Below are 12,355 nucleotides of genomic sequence, written 5' to 3'. Positions count from 1 at the left end.
GTTGCTGTGACCAGACAACATGCGGTCTAAGGAACTCTCAATTGAGGTGAAGCAGAACATCCTGAGGCTGAAAAAAAAGAAAAAGTCCATCAGAGAGATAGCAGACATGCTTGGAGTAGCAAAATCAACAGTCGGGTACATTCTGAGAAAAAAGGAATTGACTGGTGAGCTTGGGAACTCAAAAAGGCCTGGGCGTCCACGGATGACAACAGTGGTGGATGATCGCCGCATACTTTCTTTGGTGAAGAAGAACCCGTTCACAACATCAACTGAAGTCCAGAACACTCTCAGTGAAGTAGGTGTATCTGTCTCTAAGTCAACAGTAAAGAGAAGACTCCATGAAAGTAAATACAAAGGGTTCACATCTAGATGCAAACCATTCATCAATTCCAAAAATAGACAGGCCAGAGTTAAATTTGCTGAAAAACACCTCATGAAGCCAGCTCAGTTCTGGAAAAGTATTCTATGGACAGATGAGACAAAGATCAACCTGTACCAGAATGATGGGAAGAAAAAAGTTTGGAGAAGAAAGGGAACGGCACATGATCCAAGGCACACCACATCCTCTGTAAAACATGGTGGAGGCAACGTGATGGCATGGGCATGAATGGCTTTCAATGGCACTGGGTCACTTGTGTTTATTGATGACATAACAGCAGACAAGAGTAGCCGGATGAATTCTTAAGTGTACCGGGATATACTTTCAGCCCAGATTCAGCCAAATGCCGCAAAGTTGATCGGACGGCACTTCATAGTACAGATGGACAATGACCCCAAGCATACAGCCAAAGCTACCCAGGAGTTCATGAGTGCAAAAAAGTGGAACATTCTGCAATGGCCAAGTCAATCACCAGATCTTAACCCAATTGAGCATGCATTTCACTTGCTCAAATCCAGACTTAAGACGGAAAGACCCACAAACAAGCAAGACCTGAAGGCTGCGGCTGTAAAGGCCTGGAAAAGCATTAAGAAGGAGGAAACCCAGCGTTTGGTGATGTCCATGGGTTCCAGACTTAAGGCAGTGATTGCCTCCAAAGGATTCGCAACAAAATATTGAAAATAAAAATATTTTGTTTGGGTTTGGTTTATTTGTCCAATTACTTTTGACCTCCTAAAATGTGGAGTGTTTGTAAAGAAATGTGTACAATTCCTACAATTTTTATCAGATATTTTTGTTCAAACCTTCAAATTAAACGTTACAATCTGCACTTGAATTCTGTTGTAGAGGTTTCATTTCAAATCCAATGTGGTGGCATGCAGAGCCCAACTCGCGAAAATTGTGTCACTGTCCAAATATTTCTGGACCTAACTGCATAAATACAAACACCTGGGTACCAACACTAATGTATATGCACAGAAACATCAGACAAAAACATCTAAATACACCCAGAAATCTACACAAATATATACATATGTACATAGCTACATACACACACATACATATCCACACACAGATATCTACACACATACAATACAAATACAATAGTTATCCACATAGGCCATGAAGCAGATGATTATATGTGTGATATATAATATATCCGATGGGGACACAGTACAGTGAGGAGTGTGCGGGCCAGAGCAGATGATTATTATGTATATATGATAAGTGGGGACACAGTACAGTGAGGAGTGTGCGGACCAGAGCAGATGATTATTATGTATATATGATAAGTGGGGACACAGTACAGTGAGGAGTGTGCGGGCCAGAGCAGATGATTATTATGTGTATATAAATATGATATATCTGTGAGGACACAGTACAGTGAGGAGTTTGCGGGCCAGAGCAGATGATTGTTTTGTATATACTGTATATGATATATCTGTGAGGACAAAGGAACAGTGAGGAGTGTGCGGACCAGAGCAGATGATTATTATGTATATATGATAAGTGGGGACACAGTACAGTGAGGAGTGTACGGACCAGAGCAGATGATTATTATGTATATATGATAAGTGGGGCACAGTACAGTGAGGAGTGTGCGGGCCAGAGCAGATGATTATTATGTATATATGATAAGTGGGGACACAGTACAGTGAGGAGTGTGCGGGCCAGAGCAGATGATTATTATGTATATATGATATGTGGGGACACAGTACAGTGAGGAGTGTGCGGGCCAGAGCAGATGATTATTATGTGTATATAAATATGATATATCTGTGAGGACACAGTACAGTGAGGAGTATGCGGGCCAGAGCAGATGATTGTTTTGTATATACTGTTTATGATATCTCTGTGAGGACGCAGTACAGTGAGGAGTATGCGGGCCAGAGCAGATGATTATTATGTGTATATATGATATATCTGTGAGGACGCAGTACAGTGAGGAGTATGCGGGCCAGAGCAGATGATTATTATGTGTATATATGATATATCTGTGAGGATGCAGTACAGTGAGGAGTGTGAGGGCCAGAGCAGATGATTATTATGTGTATATATGATATATCTGTGAGGACGCAGTACAGTGAGGAGTATGCGGGCCAGAGCAGATGATTATTATGTGTATATATGATATGTCTGTGGGGTCAAAGTACAGTGAGGAGCATGCAGGCCAGACCATATGATTATTATGTGTATATATGATATTTCTGTGAGGACAAAGTACAGTGATGAGCGTGAGGGCCACAGCAGATGATTATTATGTATATATGATATGTTGGGACACAGTACAGTGAGGAATATGCGGGCCAGACCAGAGGATTATTATGTATGATATATGATATATGTGTGAGGACACAGTACAGTGAGGAGTGTGCGGGCCAGAGCAGATGATTATTATGTGTGATATATAATATATCCAATGAGGACATAGTACAGTGAGGAGTGTGTGGGCCAAAGCAGATGATTATTATGTGTGATATATAATATGTCCAATGGGAACAGAGCACAGTGATGAGGGCCAGAGGAGATGATTATTATGTATATATGATATGTGGGGACACAGTACAGTGAGGAGTATGCGGGCCAGAGCAGATGATTATTATGTGTATATATGATATATCTGTGGGGACACAGTACAGTGAGGAGTGTGAGGGCCAGAGCAGATGATTATTGTGTGTGTGTGTGTGTGTGTGTGTGTGTATGTCTCTGTGTGTGTGTGTGTGTGTGTATGATATATCTTTTGGGGAAACAGTACAGTGAGGAGTGTGAGGGCCAGAGCAGTTGATTATTATGTGTATATATGATATATATGTGGGGAAACAGTACAGTGAGGAGTGTGAGGGCCAGAGCAGTTGATTAATATGTGTATATATGATATATATGTGGGGAAACAGTACAGTGAGGAGTGTGAGGGCCAGAGCAGATGATTATTATGTGTATATATGATATATATGTGGGGACACAGTACAGTGAGGAGTGTGAGGGCCAGAGCAGATGATTATTATGTGTATATATGATATATATGTGGGGACACAGTACAGTGAGGAGTGTGAGGGCCAGAGCAGATGATTATTATGTGTATATATGATATATATGTGGGGACACAGTACAGTGAGGAGTGTGAGGGCCAGAGCAGATGATTATTATGTGTATATATGATATATATGTGGGGACACAGTATAGTGAGGAGTGTGAGGGCCAGAGCAGATGATTATTATGTGTATATATGATATATATGTGGGGAAACAGTACAGTGAGGAGTGTGAGGGCCAGAGCAGATGATTATTATGTGTATATATGATATATATGTGGGGACACAGTACAGTGAGGAGTGTGAGGGCCAGAGCAGATGATTATTATGTGTATATATGATATATATGTGGGGACACAGTACAGTGAGGAGTGTGAGGGCCAGAGCAGATGATTATTATGTGTATATATGATATATATGTGGGGACACAGTACAGTGAGGAGTGTGAGGGCCAGAGCAGATGATTATTATGTGTATATATGATATATATGTGGGGACACAGTACAGTGAGGAGTATGCGGGCCAGAGCAGATGATTATTATGTGTATATATGATATATATGTGGGGACGCAGTACAGTGAGGAGTATGCGGGCCAGAGCAGATGATTGTTATGTGTATATATGATATATATGTGGGGACACAGTACAGTGAGGAGTATGCGGGCCAGAGCAGATGATTATTATGTGTATATATGATATATATGTGGGGACACAGTACAGTGAGGAGTATGCGGGCCAGAGCAGATGATTATTATGTGTATATATGATATATATGTGGGGACACAGTACAGTGAGGAGTATGCGGGCCAGAGCAGATGATTGTTATGTGTATATATGATATATATGTGGGGACACAGTACAGTGAGGAGTATGCGGGCCAGAGCAGATGATTATTATGTGTATATATGATATATATGTGGGGACGCAGTACAGTGAGGAGTATGCGGGCCAGAGCAGATGATTGTTATGTGTATATATGATATATATGTGGGGACACAGTACAGTGAGGAGTATGCGGGCCAGAGCAGATGATTATTATGTGTATATATGATATATATGTGGGGACACAGTACAGTGAGGAGTATGCGGGCCAGAGCAGATGATTATTATGTGTATATATGATATATATGTGGGGACACAGTACAGTGAGGAGTATGCGGGCCAGAGCAGATGATTGTTATGTGTATATATGATATATATGTGGGGACACAGTACAGTGAGGAGTATGCGGGCCAGAGCAGATGATTATTATGTGTATATATGATATATATGTGGGGACACAGTACAGTGAGGAGTATGCGGGCCAGAGCAGATGATTATTATGTGTATATATGATATATATGTGGGGACACAGTACAGTGAGGAGTGTGAGGGCCAGAGCAGATGATTATTATGTGTATATATGATATATATGTGGGGACACAGTACAGTGAGGAGTGTGAGGGCCAGAGCAGATGATTATTATGTGTATATATGATATATATGTGGGGACACAGTACAGTGAGGAGTATGCGGGCCAGAGCAGATGATTGTTATGTGTATATATGATATATATGTGGGGACACAGTACAGTGAGGAGTATGCGGGCCAGAGCAGATGATTATTATGTGTATATATGATATATATGTGGGGACACAGTACAGTGAGGAGTATGCGGGCCAGAGCAGATGATTATTATGTGTATATATGATATATATGTGGGGACACAGTACAGTGAGGAGTGTGAGGGCCAGAGCAGATGATTATTATGTGTATATATGATATATATGTGGGGACACAGTACAGTGAGGAGTGTGAGGGCCAGAGCAGATGATTATTATGTGTATATATGATATATATGTGGGGACACAGTACAGTGAGGAGTATGCGGGCCAGAGCAGATGATTGTTATGTGTATATATGATATATATGTGGGGACACAGTACAGTGAGGAGTATGCGGGCCAGAGCAGATGATTATTATGTGTATATATGATATATATGTGGGGACACAGTACAGTGAGGAGTGTGAGGGCCAGAGCAGATGATTATTATGTGTATATATGATATATATGTGGGGACACAGTACAGTGAGGAGTATGCGGGCCAGAGCAGATGATTATTATGTGTATATATGATATATATGTGGGGACACAGTACAGTGAGGAGTGTGAGGGCCAGAGCAGATGATTATTATGTGTATATATGATATATATGTGGGGACACAGTACAGTGAGGAGTATGCGGGCCAGAGCAGATGATTATTATGTGTATATATGATATATATGTGGGGACACAGTACAGTGAGGAGTGTGAGGGCCAGAGCAGATGACTATTATGAACATACAGCATATCTCTGGTGACACAGTAGTAAGGGGTGTGCTTCTGGAGCTGAGGAGCTGTCCGGAGCCGGAGGTGCTGAATGCACAGAGCGCGGGAGGCCGCACTGCCCGAACTCCACATGCAGGGATAGTTGCACTCTATCCGGCCTGTTGTAGCACCACACTCTCCTGTATCTGAGCTCATCCGTCTCCACACTCTTTATAGCTCATTATTTATTCTGTTGAGTTAAGGCTTGGGGAAGTTACATCACCCAACAGCTCATACAGAGGTAGCAGGAGAGGACGCCCGGTGTGACCGGCAATGTTACCGCTTTATTACTAACCACCAATGCAGATGTTAATGTCTGCGTCTTCATGGCTGTAATGTAAGTGCTTTATGTCGTCACAGGCAGGAAGGTTCTTGTAGTATTAAGATAGAATACTATTCTACTATAAAATAGAGTGTGTACTGTGTGAGTGTATTATGTGTGTGTGATGGTATGGTGTGTGATATGTAAGTGTACTGTGAGTGTATTGTGTGTAGGATGTGTGACTACTGTGTGTAATTGTGTGCACTCTAGTGCATGCGCACTCTTGTGTGTGTGCACACTGGTGTATTCACTCTAATGTGTGTGTATGGATGTGTGTGTGTGTGTGTGTGCACTCTGGTGTGTGTGTCTGTGCACTCTAGTATGGGTACACTGGTGCGTGTGTGTACTTTGTGTACTGTGTGTGTACTCTGGTGTGAGTGTGTGTACTCTGGTCTATGTACTCTTTTGTGAGTGTACTGTGTAAGTACTGTGTGAATGAGTACTCTGGTGTGAGTATGTGTGCTCTTGTGTGAATTTACTGTGTATGTACCCTGGTGTGTGTGTGTGTGTGTGTATGTGTGTGTGTACTCTTGTCTGTGTCCTGTGTGTGTAATCTAGTGTACGCACTCTTTTGTGAGTGTACTGTGTAAGTACTCTGTGAATGTGTACTTTGGTGTGTGTGTCTACTCTTGTGTAAGTGTACTGTGTATGTACTCTGGTGTGTGTGTGTGTGTGTGTGTGTGTGTGTGTGTGTGTGTGTGTGTGTGTGAATTGTTGTGTAAGTGTACTGTGTATGTACTCTGGTGTGTGTGTGTGTGTGCGTGTGTGTGTGTGTGTGTGTGTGTGTGTGAATTGTTGTGTGAGTTTACTGTGTATGTACTCTGGTGTGTGTGTGTGTGTGTGTGTGTGTGTGTGTGTGTGAATTGTTGTGTGAGTTTACTGTGTATGTACTCTGGTGTGTGTGTGTGTGTGTGTGTGTGTGTGTGTGTGTGTGTGTGTGAATTCTTGTGTGAGTGTACTGTGTATGTACTCTGGTGTGTGTGTGTGTGTGTGTGTGTGTGTGTGTGTGTGTGTGTGTGTGTGTGTGTGTGTGAATTGTTGTGTAAGTGTACTGTGTATGTACTCTGGTGTGTGTGTGTGTGTGCGTGTGTGTGTGTGTGTGTGTGTGTGTGTGAATTGTTGTGTGAGTTTACTGTGTATGTACTCTGGTGTGTGTGTGTGTGTGTGTGTGTGTGTGTGTGAATTGTTGTGTGAGTTTACTGTGTATGTACTCTGGTGTGTGTGTGTGTGTGTGTGTGTGTGTGTGTGTGTGTGTGTGTGTGAATTCTTGTGTGAGTGTACTGTGTATGTACTCTGGTGTGTGTGTGTGTGTGTGTGTGTGTGTATTCTTGTGTGAGTGTACTGTGTATGTACTCTGCTGTGAGTGTGTGTATGTGGAGGGAGGGGTTCATACAGTTTTTTGGAAGCATGCTGACAAGTCCCTGGAGTAGCCCTGCAGTAGTTTCAGCTCTTTGCCCGCAGTCCTATGGAATAAAGCACTACATAGAGGAGTCGGTCAGTCCGTGTCTGCTCCGTGTCCACACACGTGCGTTGTGACCTTCCCTGCTGAGGAGGTGCCACTCTGTGGGTTTATTTCCTGCAGTGTGGATTGTTATTGAGCAGCTTCTTTCTGTATAATAAGTGTAGTTAGGTCTCGGTGCTAATGATCTGCCGCTCCGTGTGATATCCTGGTGCTGATCTGTGCAGGAATTGACTGGAGCACAGGCAGGACCGGAGCCGGGAAGGACCTGGCAGGACTGGGGCCGGGAAGGACCTGGCAGGACTGGGGCCGGGAAGGACCTGGCAGGACTGGGGCCGGGAAGGACCTGGCAGGACTGGGGCCGGGAAGGACCTGGCAGGACTGGGGCCGGGCAGGCGCGGGGACGGACAGACGCGGGGCCGGGCAGCAGTGTGGCAGGGCCGGGCAGGACTGGAGCCGGGCAGGACTGTGCCGGATCCCTGCCGGTGATGCCTTCTGTGCGGGGCCCGATGCACTATGTCCTCCGGTCTCCCAAATACCCTGGATTAGCCGAGCTGCACGGGGGTGGCCATCAATGAGTTAAATACTCCATTTTCTTGCTGCTGGTGACATGTGTAGTTGTTTACTGTGCTGCTGGGACTTTAAGGAGCTGGTGGAGAGGCTGTGGGTGTCACCGAGGAGCTGTGCAAAGTTGTATGTTGGTGCCAAGGGGGAAGGTCACCCCTGCCCACCGGGCATGGACCCCCAGCACAACTTTGGCTTAGCTGTGGTGCACACAGGGCATCTATCATCTGCTGAGTCTTTCTATTAGAAATTATTGGACTGTACCAAAAGCTGTCATGGCATAGGGGTGTTGACAATGACAGTTGTAATATGCACACACCCCCGTGCGCCCTCCCCACTGAAGATCGTGCATATTAATTATTAATCAGCTTGGATGAGCCGGGCACCTTCTGGTGACTGGAGCAGCAGCAATAAGAGGTGGCTGAGCAGCGCTGGGCCTGCCCACTGTCTCCCCGGAGGAGGTGAGCTGCTCCATCTTTTTTGATGCTGTACTGTAAATTTCCTTCACCTCGGAGAGTAAACAGATACATTGCAAGGCTGGAGTTCTGGAGACCCCCACCCTACAGGAGCCTGGCCTGCAAAATAAAGGAATGAGCCCCCAGCCAGCAGGAGAGCTCAGTGCAGGGGCAAGGAAGCCTTAAGTGGAGCCACAAACAGCCTAAGATCACAGAGGACTGGTCTCCATCGCAGCCCATAACCATGCTCAGCCCCTGACTGCTCCATGATGTCATTGTGAGGAGGTAAGTCACATTGTGGTGTCAGCACCATGGACAGCAGCCCCTAGGAGTAGGAGCTGGATGGGAAGCTGCCTGTGATCATGGTGGGGGACCCTCCACACCCCTCAGGAAGGACTTTTCCTGGAGTTGTAGGACAGGACTCAGTGCTGAGTGTTTTCTGGGTCAGGATCTTCCTGATGTAACTAATGGAGATGCTTACAGCAAACAACACAAATGGAGAAACACTTCCAGGGAGACAAAGCCTCCTCCCAATGCCTCTCACAGCTCGTGCTTTGCCCATATATTCATGTACTTTGCTCCATCATTTCTCCTCTGCTGCTTTTCTTCTCATCCGGTAGAGTTTAGAGGGCAGGGATCCAGTTATTATCCGGTAGAAAGTTTATGTAAGGTGTATCCCGCACCATGAAGGTGACACCAGGGGAGAGATACATTGTCATAGGCGGTAAGAAGAAAGTTGTGAAGAATAGACCCTATGAGTGAAGTTGTGTTTGGGTTCCTTAGGGTTGTGGCTGTTTTGCGGTGTAGACGTCTATTATTTCCTAGATGAATTAGATCTAAGTGGTGCTGCCTCCGCCAGTATATAACTAGCTATGAGAGCGCCTGCGTGTTGTCATTTGTGTGATCTCCCCTCGTACAATATCTGACATCCATTGTCAGCGACCCCCCCCCAACCCCCCTCATTCGGCTCATATTTAAATCTGCATAGAGCTACAAAATCCTTTTCAGACCGGTTTCCTGCTTCAAATTCATTTTTCCCCCTCTCTACTGGATCATCTGCTTCCATTATCAGCTCGCTCCATATGGTCACTTTAATTAATGGCAAACAAAGAACCTGGAATCCGGGAATCAGAGGTTTGCACTCTGAGCCTTCTATGCTGTCATAGAAACCAAAGCTGGGAGCAGCCTCCCTGCCCCATAATGCTTTGTATCCTGTGATTATTGTGGGATGAGAGGCAAGCACTACAAGCAACAAGGCCACCATTTGCCTGCATGTGTGCGAGTAAAGGACGCACAATGGCTTGTCCCCTGCAGTACTCCAGCCTATTAACTTCAGCAGACCATATAACAATGTGCCGGTCACCGACATTATTATACGTCCGCTATCATACGATGGGATCATATATCATGTCCTGTGTAACGACAAGTTCTGCATTTACATCTGCAGTCATTACAGTGTGCAAGTGTGCGCTGCGAATGGATGAGTGCAAGTCAACTCCTAGCACTGAGCTCTGCTCCGTTTCCTCGCTTTTAGATTTTATTTAACTTTCTACGCAAAATGTTTTATGTGAATTTTTTGTCTTATTTTTATGTGAATTTTTTGTCTGGTTGTTTGATCAAAAATACTGTTTATAAAGTTCTTTGTACATACACACATTACATCCACACACATTACACAGACACATTATATATACAAACACAGATCACACACAAACATACGCAAACACATTACACACAACATACACAAACAAACATGCATTACATACAAACACATATTACACACAAACATGCAGAAGCACACATTACACTAAACACAAACATACACAAATATTATACATACAAACACATTAAACACAGACACATTACACATATAAACACACACTACAGACACAAACATACACAACAACATTACACAAACACATTACACACAAACATACACAAACATTACACACATACACAAACACATTACACACAAACATACGCAAACACATTACACACACATTACTGACACAAACATACACAAACACATAACACACAAACATACACAAACATTACACACATACACAAACTCATTACACACACAAACACAAACTTATTACACATACACAAACACATTACACACAAACATACACAAACACATTACACACACATTACTGACACAAACACATTACACACACATTACAGACACAAACATACACAAACACATTACACACACATGCACAAACACATTACACATAAACATACACAAACACATTACACACAAACATATGCAAACACATTACACACACATTACTGACACAAACATACACAAACACATTACACACAAACATACACAAACATTACACACATACACAAACTCATTACACACACAAACAAACACACAAACACACATTACACACAAACATACACAAACACATTACACACACATGCACACACACAAACAAACATACCCATTACACACACACACACACACACACACACACACACACACACACACCTATATGTGCTATTTGTAATCCTGTTTTGGCAAATCACTATCTGTCCTGTCTTTGGATCTTTTTTCTATTCTATGATCGTTGTATACTGAATGTCCAGAAACAGTTTTGCAAATAACTAATAAGAAAGTTTCATTTCATGGAGGTTTGAGAAGGGGAAACAGAATCTGCGAGCTTTAGCAGCAGTGCTGGGTTTTCTATTGGCTTTGCATAGTGTCAATGCTAACATTTCTCCATCACCTTTCATGTGGGGCATTCCATAAATGCTATGTATGAATTATCCATGCCACACTGCCCAGGGCAAAAGAAGGGTCCTGTCACCCTCCCACCTACACATACAGAGCCCCAGGCTAAGCCTTTAACTTTGCCTGACCAATCAGAGCACCTCCCCAGGGAGCACTGAATCACAGCTTTATAGGGATTGCAAACCTCATTAAAATACTATAAACTGTTTAGCGATATTGTCAGTGGATTTCCACATCACATACAGAGAAGTCACGAGTCCATAATACCTGGAATCTGGAATATTCTAATGAGTTTATTCTCTTCCACAATCCCTTCTTTGTGCCAGAAGAGGCAGGGGACCAGGCTGCTCCACTTGCCCCATCTAATCTAATAATGCATCCGGCAAAGCCAAATGATTTTACCTGTTCCATATATATATATATATATATATATATATATATATATATATATATATATATATATATATATATATATATATATTTACGTTTTAGCTGAATATTTCATAGACTTTTAGATGTTGGTGTTAAACTAAATGAAAGTCTGGAAGGAGTGGAATCTCCTTGGGATACAATCTTATAATCGTCCACTTATTTGTAATCTTATAGTCTTATATAGTTTGTTATATAGCTGGAGATGTGGCTTTTGATACAGTTTTGTATTGATAATCTTGTAGTCATCCACCTGCTTCGCACCTTTTTTTCCTTAAACTCTCAGTTTTGTCCCTTGGTTGTCCAGTTGTTATATACTCCATATCAAGCCTCCAGACTGACAGTATCTCCTAAAATAAGCTGAACTTCTGTAGCCACTAGAGACACCTCTCACTTCCAGTCAGTGGAGAAGACCTTCCTAATGTGAGAAAATAAATCGGTAAAATCTTGTAAGGCCGATACACTGTTTCTGTCTATTGGATGCAGGTGTAATAACTTGCTATGTCCCCTTGTACTGTTGCTGCCCAGTTACATGCTATGGACTTTCCATAAGATGAAAATGTTGGGGTTCATTGCCATTATTTGGCTTCATCTCTTCCATGCACATGAATAGAAGTGATTCAATGCT

General features: G+C 43.2%; 1 protein-coding gene across 2 annotated transcripts in view; it reads left to right on the top strand.

The window, feature by feature from the left end:
* Positions 1–7,975: 7,975 nt before the first annotated feature.
* The window catches only part of MYT1 (myelin transcription factor 1), a 136,501-nt gene continuing 132,121 nt past the window's right edge, over positions 7,976–12,355 (top strand). The window contains exon 1 of one of the 2 annotated variants that reach the window (XM_075350455.1): positions 7,976–8,843. The gene's annotated coding sequence lies outside the window, so the exon portion shown is untranslated. The remainder of the gene's footprint in view (positions 8,844–12,355) is intronic. The other variant, XM_075350456.1, reaches the window with a different exon arrangement.

This window comes from Anomaloglossus baeobatrachus, chromosome 5 (assembly GCF_048569485.1).
Source record: "Anomaloglossus baeobatrachus isolate aAnoBae1 chromosome 5, aAnoBae1.hap1, whole genome shotgun sequence".
NCBI lineage: Eukaryota > Metazoa > Chordata > Amphibia > Anura > Aromobatidae > Anomaloglossus > Anomaloglossus baeobatrachus.
Note: the sequence above shows the minus strand (reverse complement) of the source record. Positions and strands in the feature narration are given on the sequence as shown.